Source organism: Heloderma suspectum, chromosome 2 (assembly GCF_057233095.1).
Source record: "Heloderma suspectum isolate Gila_16-S chromosome 2, 16-S_ref, whole genome shotgun sequence".
Classification (NCBI taxonomy): domain Eukaryota; kingdom Metazoa; phylum Chordata; class Lepidosauria; order Squamata; family Helodermatidae; genus Heloderma; species Heloderma suspectum.
In genome coordinates, this window is record NC_139459.1 from 93,621,651 (window position 1) to 93,635,320 (window position 13,670).

The 13,670-nt window shown below is 43.1% G+C and overlaps 1 protein-coding gene across 1 annotated transcript in view; it reads right to left on the reverse strand.

Annotated features, from left to right (window-relative positions):
- Positions 1–13,670, reverse strand: part of NTRK2 (neurotrophic receptor tyrosine kinase 2) — a 252,017-nt gene that overhangs the window by 59,944 nt on the left and 178,403 nt on the right. The gene's annotated exons all lie outside the window — the stretch shown is intronic.

The window sequence follows — 13,670 nt, forward strand, 5'->3', positions numbered from 1 at the left end:
CTGTGCTGCCCAGTTTGTTTGGAATTATGGTGTTGTATTCGTTTTAATGTTTTTAGTAATGTTTTATATAAATATTTTAGCAATTATTTTAATGTATATCATAATGTATCTTAATGTATTTCATTTTCTTGTAAATCACTTAGAGATATCGTTAAATATGGTAAGTGGTATAGAAATATATTAAATAAATAAATAAATAAATAAATAACAAAAAACCAAAAATCAGGTGATGCAAGCGTATATGTGGGAGTATATGGATGACTTAGTAACACATAGTAACAATGTGTAACTAATTTTCAAACCATGGTCCTGATTTGAAAATTTTCAAACAATCTAGCCTCAATGGAAGACAGAGAGAGAGAGAGAGAGAATGGGGTGTACATATTACTGTATCTTATTACTGGGTCTACCTACTGTTGACTTTGGTTCTGCCCACCTCTGGCTCTGGCTCCCAATGGATGTTTTTCTGTGGGTGAATGGTTCCTTAGAGAAAATGGTTTCCCATCTCTAGGGTAAAGGCACATGATGCTGCAACTTAGCTAATAATTAGGGCTGTGCACCACTTCGGTCTGAAGCCTGAATCACGAAGTGAGGCAGGCTGATTTGGAGGTGCCTCCTCTTGCTACGAAGCAGATCAGAACAGCACCAAGGCACCCCAAAGCGAAGCGAGTCACCTACGAGGCACCTCGGTCCATCTTGTATTCGGAGCTCTTATGCCTTCTGAGCAGTCCAGACAGGCTGTCTCCAAAATGTATCAACTTCTGAAAGATCACACAGAGGAGGGAGTGGGGAAGGCGAGGGGACATGGAGGCACCAAATGTATCAATTTGAGAGAGATCTGGCCACAAGGGAGGGGCAGAGGAAGGGCGGAGGAGGAGGACAAGGAGGGAGGGAGCTTTACTGTGAGTCAGCCTCCGTTTGCTCTTCGTGAGAGAGGCGGTGTTACTGGACAGGAAAGAACTGTCTGAACGTTATTTGGCTAGAGCAGTGGTCTCCAAAGTGGGGTGCATGCACCCATAAGACGATCCATTGGGGTGCGCAAGACATGTGATAATTGAGCAGCCTCCCGCTGCCCTGACAAGCTGCCACTGTGTGCAGTGATGGTGGTGGTGGTGGTGGTGGCAGTGGCGGCAGGATGGGACGGGAGCTGAGAGGGAAGCTCCAAGGCATTTCTCTCTTGGCTCCAGTTCTACCTTGCCTCTGCTGAGCAGCCACCAAGAGCAACTGTGCCAGTCTATGGCAGAGGAAGCCTTAACCCTTCCCACTCTCCTTTGGCAGAACAAAGCTGAGAAGAAAGTGTGTGCTATGGGGACCGGGTAAAACAAGGGTCCATAAAATCAAAAAGGGGAGACCCCCCAAACCATCATTCAGTAACAGAGCACTTCTGCCTCCAAGGACTGAACCAGAAAAATCATGGATCCACCACTCATGGGCACAGGCATGGTGCAAAAACCTGGATCCTTGTCAGGGATCCTCTTGATTTCATATGATTTTTGCAGAGCAAATCCCCTAAACCACCATCCAATCACAGAGCACATCTGCCTCCACAGACTGAACCAGAAAAATCATGGATCTGCTATTTGTGGCACAGCCATGGTGCAGAAACAGGGATCCAAGGCAGGGATCCTCTTGATTTCATATGATTTTTCACACCATTTGAGGTGAAGCAGCAGATCTGGAATGCTTAGCGTGCATACCTGGACAAAGTTGAGTTCTGTGCTTTGATGGGGGGACTGGGCAGGGGGGACCCAATGTAAAAATTCAGAGGATCCATATTGAATGGGGCATCTTATCCATGGCTTTATAACATGACAGTGTTTTTTTCTCACTCAATCCATGGGCATAGATATGCTGCATGATATGATGGCGTTAGGGGGTATCTTTCTTGTAAAAATCATGAGGATCCCTAAGGACCCCTGCCTTGAATCCAAGTTTTTCCACTGTGGCTGCACCCATGAGTGGCAGATCCATGATTTATCTGGTTCAGTCCATGGAGGCAGATCTGCTCTGTGATTGGACGGTGGTTTGGGGGGGGGCTCCCCTTTCAAAATAATATGAAATCACGAGGATCCCTTTTTTATGTCATGGAATCTTGTTTTACTTTTTTCTCGTGCTATGACAGCTATGTTAGTGTCCCCACCCTACATGTAACAGCATTTTGTTTTTGGCAACAGACCTGCAATGGCATGGGGTATTTGGCAGTACCTGATAGCTGACATGATGTGTACTAGTATTTACTAGATAATATTTTAGAACATTCAATGTTTGACACTGCACAAAACCCCAACAACCAAGCTACTACACCAAAGCATGTAGCTGAAACTGCACTCAGCTTAGAGTTCTGCAGCTGCATTTCAAAATCTGAAATCCTTTGCTGCTCATTTTAGGGACAAAACGGATACTGTGGTTGTACTGCGTGTGGAAAAAAGCCTTAGTTCTAAATGTTTTTACTTGCAGGTCCATAAGAACGTAAGAAGAGCCATATTGGATGGGTCCAAAGTCATATCTAGTCCAGCATTCTGCCCACATAACGGCCAACCAGATGCCTATGGGGAAGCCCACAAACAGGACATGAGGGAAATAGCACTTTTCCACTCATATCCCCCAGCAACTGGTGTTGAGAGTGATGCTGCCTCTGATCACATAGCATGTGGAGGTAGCATGTAGCTGACATGAGTAGCTCTAATCCTCACAGTAGCTGGGGGAGAAATAAATTTCCCAGCAACCATACACTGCTCCCTGTTGTAATGTGAAGTATTTTGGGATGGCTTGGTTTTGAATGGGTAATTAAGACCCATTAGCGTTACAAAAGACCTGCTCCTGGTGGAGATAAAGCTCCTAGAGCTCGTTTGTTGACATGGACCATCTCAGCTGCCTGCAGTTTTGGACTCTCCTTGGAGACGTGTCTATGAGGACTCTCATGATGTGTGCCTGCACATCCAAATTTACAACAACACCACTGAGCCTTATTCTCCATGTATTTGTATAATCCCTTTTCTAATTTGGTAGCCATCGTCATCACATCTTCTGGAGCCACCCATCTGAGAAATCAGAAATAGTTAAAGCCCCAGACAATTCAGTTCTGGATTCAGTGCTTCTTGCAGTCCAAAGGAGTTATAAGTTGTTGGTACAGCTGCATGACATATTTGAGGGCTATGTAGCCAAGCAGAGAGTCTGAGGCAGTATTTTTTGACCATAAAATCTTTTAATTTATGTTTTCGTGCAAGAGGGAAAAAAGACACCAGATTTTAAAAGAAATGTCTAAGAACTCTAGAATGTGGAGTTGGATCCTATGCATATTTACTCACTGACTTTGATGGGATTTACTCCCAGAAAATGTGCAGAAGACTGTGGGTTGGATCCAGTTTTACTGATATTAAGTTAATCTGATATTAAGTACTCACAGCTAACTTAAGTTACATTGATTTCAATGGGCCTACTCTAGATATGTCTAAATATGGATCCAATCTTGTATGTCCATGTATGTATGAATTCACTCTAAGGCTAAACTATATGGGATGATATCCATGCTTTCTAAAGAAAAGATGAAGAAACTTAAACCTGCCACTTTTATTTTGAAGAAAAAGCAGCCAAGGGCCCCTGATCCAGGGCTTGCTCCTGATCAGGATCTGTTCCTACATCATTAGCTCTGCCTCCTGCTATCTGCTATTTGCCCCTGAAGGCACCATTTACTGCAAATAGCACAGTTGGGGACAAATAGCAGCCAGGGAGGAGGCTATTTTCAGTATGGAACTGGGGGAGGAACTCAATCCAGACCCGAAGCATGTGCCGGCTTGGAGCCCCAAAACTGTTTTTTCCTTTAGATTAAAAGTGGACCATTCAAAAGTGGACAGTGGTTAAAAAGTAATAATGTAACATGCCATTTGGCCCTAAGAGGTCCTACCAGAAGGAGATGACAAACTGCCTAAGTAAAGTCAAAGAGTGTGCGCGTGTGTGTGTGTGTATGTATATGTATATGTAATTGAAAGTAAGGGTTGGATCTAGACTTAGTTAGACTTCAAGTTGACCCACTGAAATCAATGGGACTTAAGAGCCTAACTTAAGTCCCATTGATTTCAATGGGTCTACTCCAAGTATGAGTAAAGATGCTTCTAAATGGAGGGCTCAGTTATCAAGGGGAAGTATGTATAAGACTGAAGCCTTATTTTCAAAAGTGGTTTGCCATGTGCTGCTGTTCAGGATCCATTCAAAGCCACAGAAGTAGTTGCATAGTTCTTTGGGTCTGGAACAGTGAAATAGACTGTGTAGTGGGCAAGATTCTTCCATGAATCTGCAAAAGGCTGGATGCAGATATCTGTTGAGGATTCGTAGGGCCGAAACAGATGTTCCAGCTGCTTTAAAGTTGCAACACACACACCCTCCCCAGGAAACAACTGTCGGAATATCCAATCATGGATCTACAGCATCCTCTTCTCTTGGCCCTTAGATCAGGAAGCTGTGCTAGATGACTGGTGGTAGTTCCTTTCCAATCTCCACTTTCATGTTAAGACTCCAAAACACATTTCCATTCTGAAGCCTGCTGTTTGTCCAGAGCACATGTTGCCTTACCAAGAAGCAGGTTTCACTGTATTTCTTTGCAGTCATCGGGGGCGGGGAGAATTCTTAACATGAAAAGCGGAGTTCCTTGCAGGAAAGGATTCTGAGTGACTGCAAGAGTGTGATTTGATTGCTAAGAAAGGAACAGATAATAACTAAATTTGGAACACTGATGAATTCGTTTGAAGTTTCAGTGCAAGATCTGATCTTTGTGGCATTGGTGAGTTTCTAGAAAGAGAGCCAGGTTCACATTTCACAGGAATGGATGGGAACCTTTTTACTGATTTCAGGACCGGAGGAATAGAGACGCATAACTACAAGATAAACAAGCCTTGTGAAGGGAAATGGTAGGCACAGTGGTTTGGGGCAGAGCTGCAAAATTCCTGCTAGCTGCAAATCTTTATATACTTTCTTGGGAGTAAGTCTCACGGAATTCCCTAGACATGCGTAGGATTGCACTGTCAGTCACTTAAATTCCACTAGATCAGGGGTGAGTGACGATTCTTCTGTTGAGGTCTGCATTCCCTCATGAGTAATCTGTTGGGGGCCGCATGTTGGCAGTGAGCAGGGCCAAAGATGGTGGTGGGCAGGACAAGAAACAAAAGTGAGTAAGTCACCCCCTTTCTCTCTTTCTGCAACTCCCTTTTCTCTCTCTTTCTGCTACCCCCTTTCTCTCTCTCCTTCTTCCTTCCCCATGCAGTGGACCGACAGGGAAGGGACTGATTGCCCTTGCCACAGGGCTGAAGTGATTGCATGCAGAGAGCTTTTGAGATTAGTCTGAGGGCCACATGCCTGCTTTACATGTTATAAAAACACTAACGTACGTATGAAATCATGTGAAAAATGTGGTATGCTGAGCTGAGCAAACTCTGACGTTTGTTGCCTGATGCAGCCCAACTTCAATGTCCAGTGGCGATCAGGCCCTTATTTATTTAGTGCACAATCCTATGCAGGTTTAGACAGAAAAAAGTCCTACAACTCCCAGCATTCCCCAGCCAGCAAGGCTGGCTGGGGAATGCTGGGAGTTGTAGGACTTTTTTTTCTGTCTAAAGCTGCATAGGATTGCGCCCTTAGGTATTTATAACCCACCTTTGTGGTCCAGAAAATGGCCCACTTTCCATACGCTAGTTCCTTAGTGTTAATTCTGCAGTACAAAGAAAACTACTGCATCCACAGTCAGTGGAGGCTGGTGGCTCCAATATCAGCTCCAGGTTTCAGTCAGAACCAGTCAGAACTCTAAAGGAGCTTCACAAAGCACCTTGGATAGCTCCTTTAGAGTTCTGACTGAAACCTGGAGCAGATTCACCGCCCCACTGGTATCGGAGCCACCAGCCTCCACTGCTCACCATGTTACTAAATATATATTTTATGCATTTGGCCCACTAAGCCTAAGGGCACAACTAGATGAGATGACAGAAGACCTCTGCTTTTATTTTGTTTTTTAAAGGTAAAAGCAGCTCGGGAGGGGCCCAATTCAAATCAGAACCACAGTGTTGGGAGAGGGGAGGGGAAGGTATCAAATTCTACACTGGGATGGGCAACATTTTTCCAGTCGAGAGCTGCATTCCCTCATGGGTAATCTGTTGGGGGCTGCATATCAAGGGTGAGAGGGGTCAAAACCAGAGGTGGCCAGAGACAAAAGTGGGTGGGGAACCACATTTCTCTTTCTGCCACACCCTTTCCTCTCTCTCCCTCTTCCTTCCCACACTGTGGGCTGCCAGGGAAGGGACAGGTCTGAACTCACAGCATGCAGACAGCTTTTAGAGCCCTGCTCTAGATAAAAGAGGCAGCGTATGACAAAGCTGCTCCAGTTCAAAAGAAAGTCTCCATATCTCAGTGAATTTGTAGTGTTAATCAGATTTCCTCCTATTTCCCCACTTAAGGGCTTGAGGTACTGTTAATTTAGATTCATTAATCCTGAAAAGCCAAGAGCAGCTGCTCCCCAACTGGTCAAACATCTGCTTCGAAAAAGTGCCCTTTAGAGATTCTGCAGGACACACTGTGCATTTCTCTCACATCTGCTATGCTCATAGGTGGATGTTGTTATAGTTTTGACCCCCGGTTATCAACCTTCAGCCATCTTAACCAGTGGAAGTTGATAACTCCAATGGCAGTAGGGCGGAGAATCCACTCTGGGTTTCAGCCAGAAGTCTAAAGGAGCTATCCAAGGTGCAGGAGCTATCCAAGGTGCGGCAGCACTTTGGATAGCTCCTTCAGAGTTCTGACTGGTTCTGACTGAAATCTAGAGTGGATTCACTGCTCCATTGACATCGAAGCCATCAGCATCCACTGATCTTGACCCTCAGTGGGTTTTTATGATTGTTTATTTAGGGCCAAACTAGAAGTGACTTTGGAGAAACATGAAGGAATTTCCAATATCTCCCCCCACACACACACACACTCCATAAGTGGAGAATGGGACAATTTTAATTTGAGTCATGAGGTGAGGGCTTTTAACCCTTCCCCTCCACTTTATGGCCCCAATCCAAATCCACTGCCTGCAACCTGCTATTAGTTTGGAAGAGAAAACATACAGGCCAGTGAGTCTTCTTTCTCAAACTTTTTGTACACGTCTGAATGTTGATAATGTGAGGACGAGACATGCAAGACAGGCAATTTTAAATCTCTTGCATATTCTAACTAACCCCATGTAGGCTTTACATTTGCATTTGTATTACAGACCTGGAAAATGCGATGCTGGCATTCTTAATAAAGGGTTCTCATACTTCTCATTTGCACCCTTTCTCACGGCAGTTGTCAAGACCTAGCCTAGGCATGTTTATTTAGAAGTAAGTCCTACTGATTTCAGTGGGATTTACTCCCCAGTAAGCGAGCATAGGATTGTAGGCTGACTGGTCTGGGTTTGCATTTCTAGGATCTGGAAGTTTTTACTCTAGAATTTTGGCAAGAGATGGGGCAGAAAACTTACCTCTCAAACCATTAGGAATCCATACCTATATAAAGGTAAAGGGGCTGACAAACTCGCAGCCTCACCACTTTAGTTTTGATGCACCTAAGAGGAATTCCCCAAATATTTGCAGATTCTCTCTTCTCAACCCCTTTAAGGTAGAATTTGGCCCCCTGGGGTTCCCCAGATGGACACCTACCCTCCTCTAGGCTCCACCCCCTTTCCTGCAACCACTGATCCTTTGGTGATTTCTTGGTTTTTATGCAGTTTTTCCCCCATTCTAAAAGGTTGGAATGCCTCTCCTAAGGCTTAGTGCCTGGCTGTAAGAGATTTGAGCTACAGTATGCTGGTATTTTTGGTACTTAGGCCCACTTTTTGCTTTTGGTCCGGTCCACTACTGGAATATGGACCCTAAATGCTTCTCCAAAACTGAATATGGCCCTCAAGGTGAAAGGGGTTCCCCATCCTGGCTTTAAAAGCTCTGAAGTTCAACACTGAGAATGTTAGAAACCATTGCTGTTTCTTCTTGCAGATATTTTACATAAACCTTTCCCCCAGCGAAACTCTTATCATCATTCACTGATCTCCAATAGTTCTTTTTGAAAAACAGAAAGCTGGCCAGCATAAATTCAAATGGTGGGGTGGATCTGAGAAAAGTGCCAGGAAGAAGAAAAACTGAAATGAGCAAAACAAAAAAGAATCATTCCAATGAAAGTTAGCTTAAATGATCTGTCATCATTAAACATGGCTGCTGTTAATACCAGCCAGGAAACATATTAAAAGAGATGGTAACCCTTCCCAAATGCCTTTGGTGCCTTAGCCTGATTCTGCAGAGACACTATCAAAGAGTGAAGGAAAGCACCTATTTAATAGCTTTAATTGCCTGAGATGTGGCACTGCACAGCTGCAAAATCTTGCTTTAATTTATGACATCAGTGTACAAAAAGCAAAAGACCGCAAGGCATGGAATGGTCTCTCTCATCTTTATAGTCCTCTTTCGCCACTCTAGTTGCCCTCCCCCTTTTGTACAGAGAAGAAGAATGTTTCTGATCACGTTTCTTGTAGGATGGCACATAAGCTTAAAGCTCTTGGTGCCAGGAACTAAGCCTAAGGGAGAGGTATTTCAGATTTTCAGAATGGGAAAAACAACTGCACAAAAGCCAGGGAACCACTGAAAGATCAGTGTTAGGAAAAGGGGGTGGGGTCAGGGGAAGGGGGTGTGGCCACCTGGGGAACTCTGGGGAACTGGGCTTGGACCCAAGGCAGGCCAGATTTGGCTCATGGGCCTGAGGTTCAACACTCCTGTTTTACATTGCCTCCCTCATGCCATTCATGAATATCTTGACTAGGAATGTATGGATTCTGTAAAGTCCGTACTGTCTGTGTTTTGCAGATTGTCAGGTGCCTTTTGTTCCCTCATCTGCCCATCAACAGAATCAATTTTTTGCTTCTGAATTTGGGCAAATCCGCATTTGCACAAATGTGCATGTGTACAAATTCCCCCCAAATGTGCATTTTCACACTTCAGCCTATGGGGGGTGAGTGGGTGGGAATACGCATTTTTGGCTAGGTTTAAAAAAAAAAAAATCAGTATTTTTGCATGGCAAAAATTGTGCAAAATTTGGGAAAGTTACCAGTCCACAAGTATGCGGAATCCGACAGGGGAAAAGCAAGTCCGCTCCGGAATCCATGGGTCAGATTCATGAAAATCTGAACTCACTTGGTTCTGATGCAGATTTCTCCGACATCCCTAATCTTGACACATGCCGGCCTTTCAAAAGGCTTTAGCCTGGGGCTAGTTCAGACATGACATAAGGGCTAATGCAGTGAGCCCTGCCATTCCCTGGAAACTCATCTGAGTGGAGAACCAGAGTGAGTGTGCCAAGACTCACTCTAGATAGAGCTTCAGCTTCCTGGCAGTGATTCCCATGAATATGTTGGAACGTTTCTTTCTTTTAGACGTGTCATAGTTCTGCACACCACAACAGTGATGCATGAGTTAGGCCTCAGTCAGTAGATAAAAGGTGTTAAAGGTTGATAAGGTGAAGAGACTGCTTGTGTGAACATGACCGCAGTGGGTAGGTATTCTAAACATCTGAATGATCTGACTCTCTCTCCCTCTCCCTCCCTCCCTCTCAGAGTGGCTATCTATTGACTCCACCTGAAGATGGGACTTTACCTTTGATGGTTACATGCCCCCCAGCAACTAGGTAATATTACCCAATTTGGCACCTACTGACATGTTATCTAGAGCACCACCTAAAAATTACCCCCCAGCAATATTACTAGAAAGATTACCATGTTGCTCTTTATTTTTATTCTCTGCCTCCCAAGGCACCTGTGTGTTCTCTGTTTAGGGCTCGAGACAAAATCAAGTAACTACTAGATTTTATGGTCTCAATATGGGAAACATCCTATAGCTCTGGATGCATCTTACAATCTGTCTTGCACCTTGAGGGGCTAATCCAATTATGTTTGCAAAAATCCTCCTGCATTCCAGTTCAAGTTTGTTAGATCCTGCAGATTTGGAGAACAGCTACTCTATGCACCACAGTCCCCACTGGTTTTGTTTAACATCCTGGCTGATAAAGACTTCTGGAAAACTCAAAAGCTTCCTTACTATTTTGTGATGTTTTAGTTTCTCCTAAAAGTATTGCTCTACAACAGGCTCTATATATTAATTGGTTGCTCACTGTGCTATGCCTGATTGTATCACTGCAGAAACAATCCTTTAGAAGCAATGGCATTATTATTTTAATTGCACACTAGCTTGTCAACATCAAGATTGTTAGATCAACAATTGCTTTTTTCCCAAGATCATTTCTGGAACACTTGCCAGAGGCAAGGAACATAATGCAAGTACGAACATTTGATTAATGTCATGATCACTTGATAATGAATTGGAGAGAAGATGAAGTTTGATTGCTTTATGAATAATTTTGGATGTGTGCTGTTTGTTTTACTTCTAGTATTCTTACCATAAGATGTATGAGAGTTTTTAATGTCAATGTGTTTTTTTAAAAAAAATACACACATGATTAATTCAATAAGAACTGTAAATTAAATTGATTTTTTTCGTTGTAGCCTGTGTTCTTTATACATTTTTTTTTCTTCCTTTGGGCTTACAGTTGTTGTTCAGATAAAATTCTGAACGAGCAAAGCATCCAAATCATCTTAAGTGATGTTAGAACAATTTGAGCATTTAACTTTATGCTCCTTTTATACATTACACTGGATGCAAGCCAAAGAAGCTATTTCACACGAGGAAACAGGTCAGCATGGACTCAAAGTGCTATGTGCAACCTTTGGCACAGGAATATCTGCACTAAATTGGCTATGATCTACACAACCACATGTTACCAACTACAATGGCTCTGACACATTCCCCCTGTTTATTTGTTCTTTCATGTGTTTACTGAGCGGGTGGAAGCAAAACAGGACCATCTTCTCTGGCCCCTGCTCCCAATGTTGGTATACTCCTCTGGTCAAACCTACATCTGTGTGTTCAGCTCAACATGTGAAAGCAGCTCCTGTATGCATACAGCACCAAGTGTGCCAGGACATCCATGAGATCCAGACCCCTGCTTACACAGGGTTCCAGACTACATGGAAGACTCTATGCACATATAGCTGAACGCATGTAGGGCCCCCTTTCATGAATTCAACTGAATGCAGTTCAGTTCTGCAGTTCAACTGAATGGGGTGAGCTGGCACCAGAGAGCACACTGACACAACCCTGCTCCCCCTCCACATGTTCACGGAACACATGGAGGGGACCATCTGAATAGGGCTGAAATATATGATAAACATTAAACATAGTAGTGGCAACAGTGATAATGGCACTGAAAAGTCTGGATTTCAGACCAATGGCTAATTAATATATTTGACCCAATATATTCTTGCCAATGTGATCAGCAAGAAGGACCAGAGATTCCATTCATTTGGTAACATCATCTACTCTTCTCATGTTGGATGTCAGTCTAATTCTCAATTCTATTGAAAGAAATGGGTTTGCTTGAGCAAACAGAGCTGGTAGCACCTGGGTGAGCTGGCATCAAGATTTCCTACATACGCACAATTTGGCAAACCATGTTTATTCTGATCAAGTTTCAAGTTTGACAGAAGGCTCTGGAGCTTTTCACATATTACACACCAAAAAGGTTCACCATCAAGCATATACCTGGCATACCTGGTTCTCTGATGCCACTGGATCCTTCTGAAAAGGAAGGATTAGTAAGAGGGCTTCCTATTCCAGCTGAGCCTTGCTTGAGCAACAAGGTCTCCCTGAATGCAGTATCCTTGGTGGTTCTTTGGTCCTAACTTCTGGCTTTCTCTTTGACTCTGACCACTGGTTTGTCTTTCGCTCTTGATGTGCTCTTCGATCCTGACTTTTTGGTCTGTGGCTTGTCTTACAGCTCGTTGTTCCCAGCTCCTGACTCACCTCAGAATGTTTTATATACTTTTGAAAAATGCATACAAACTCCCTTTATCAATGCGAGAAGTATATGTATATTTCAAAGATGCACACAACCGATATGTACATTTGGAAAAATACGCACACATTTTTGTGCAAAAAGAAAAGCTCACAATCTGATATGAACACAAGACAGAATGAGCTTTGAAGTGGAATTTGGAGAAAGTTAATGAACCCAAATTTTGTTTATTCGCACATGCCTTCATCAGACGATAAACAGGTGATCCAGGTACATCTGCCTTAATTACCCTATTCAAAAGTCCATGGAAAACTCTCAGGAGATAGGGTAATAGAAAGGAGAAATGGAAAAGCACAGAGACCAGCAATGTATACACACTAAGGATGGATGAATCTGACAATTTGTTTCTTAAAGTTCTCATTTTTACAGTCTTAATCTTAAGCCTGGTTCATCTTGTTTCCACATCAGTTTAAGCATTTTTCAGAACAAGTTCACATGAAGATGTGTACATATTGTTATGCGCATTTCTCCCAATAAACACATTTTTGCCTACTATATGCATTTTTGCAAGCAATTTTCTTTAACATAATGCAATTCTGAACATTGTTTTCACCAATATATACATTCTTGTGCATATTTTCCCAAAATATATGCATTTTAACTGGAAAAGTCCATTGCAAAATTCAGAGAAGTTCAAATTTCAAATGATAACTAAATTTTGGGTCGTACATAAACTTGAAAGTGTGAAATTAGGTAAATCTGCATTAAAATGTGAACAAAATGATTTTCTTACCCATCCCTAACACAAACTGAAAATGAAACATGGAGGGAGCAATCCTATGGCTGCTACTCAGCGGCTAGATGGCCATAGAATATCTGCTTTTCTGGGAACTGACCTCAGAGCCCGCGCTCCAAGGTTGGTTCCCAGAAAAGCAACCTTCCCCCCTTCCTCGCAGGTAGTGCGGAACAGCCCCATGCTCCAATGTTTGCAAGAGGAGTGCGGAGCGGCCAAAAACGGGCATTCCGAGGGGTGTTCTGGAGTGGGCGGAAATGCCGGTATGACACATCCTATGTGTCATACGGCTGCCTCCTCCGCTGCTCTGCCCTCCCACGGCTAGACAGCTATCAGCTGTCTAGCTGAAAATGCAGGGCAGGAAAAGCACAGAGGGAACAATCACTGGATAGGCGGTCGCCTCCAAGTTCAGAGGCAGTTGCCTATCTGCATAGGATTGCGCCCTAAATTACACATGAAGTGAAGATTTGCAAATATATTGCAAATCTGATTAATCACATAAATCAGATAAAATAAAACGTTAAATCACATTTTTGAAACAGAAATCCTGGGCTGTATAGAACAAGCACCCATCTCAGCAGCCTAAGATTACCACGGAAGCAAATACGTCAATTTTGAAAGAAAACAAATCATGACACAAACACTATATGTGTAATGATGTTATACAATTATTGCCTTACCTTTTGTGACTAAATCAAGATTTTCTTTCCCAATCTGAATATAGTGAATCAAATTCAGATTTGGAGTATACTTAGACCTGGTCAACCAATGCAGCAGAATGATGTGGAGGGATTTTGAGGTGGTAGAATGGATTGCACCAGTTCAAACTGCAGGTACCATTTTTCAATGTTCCTCCATATAAAAATCTTCTTGCAAACTAACACATCAGAAAGGTCCTAGGCCTTTCTCCTAGAAAGGGAGAAGGATCCTAGCCCAGCCCCCTCTTTGCTGTACTAGTTTTTTACTTACTGGGAAATTG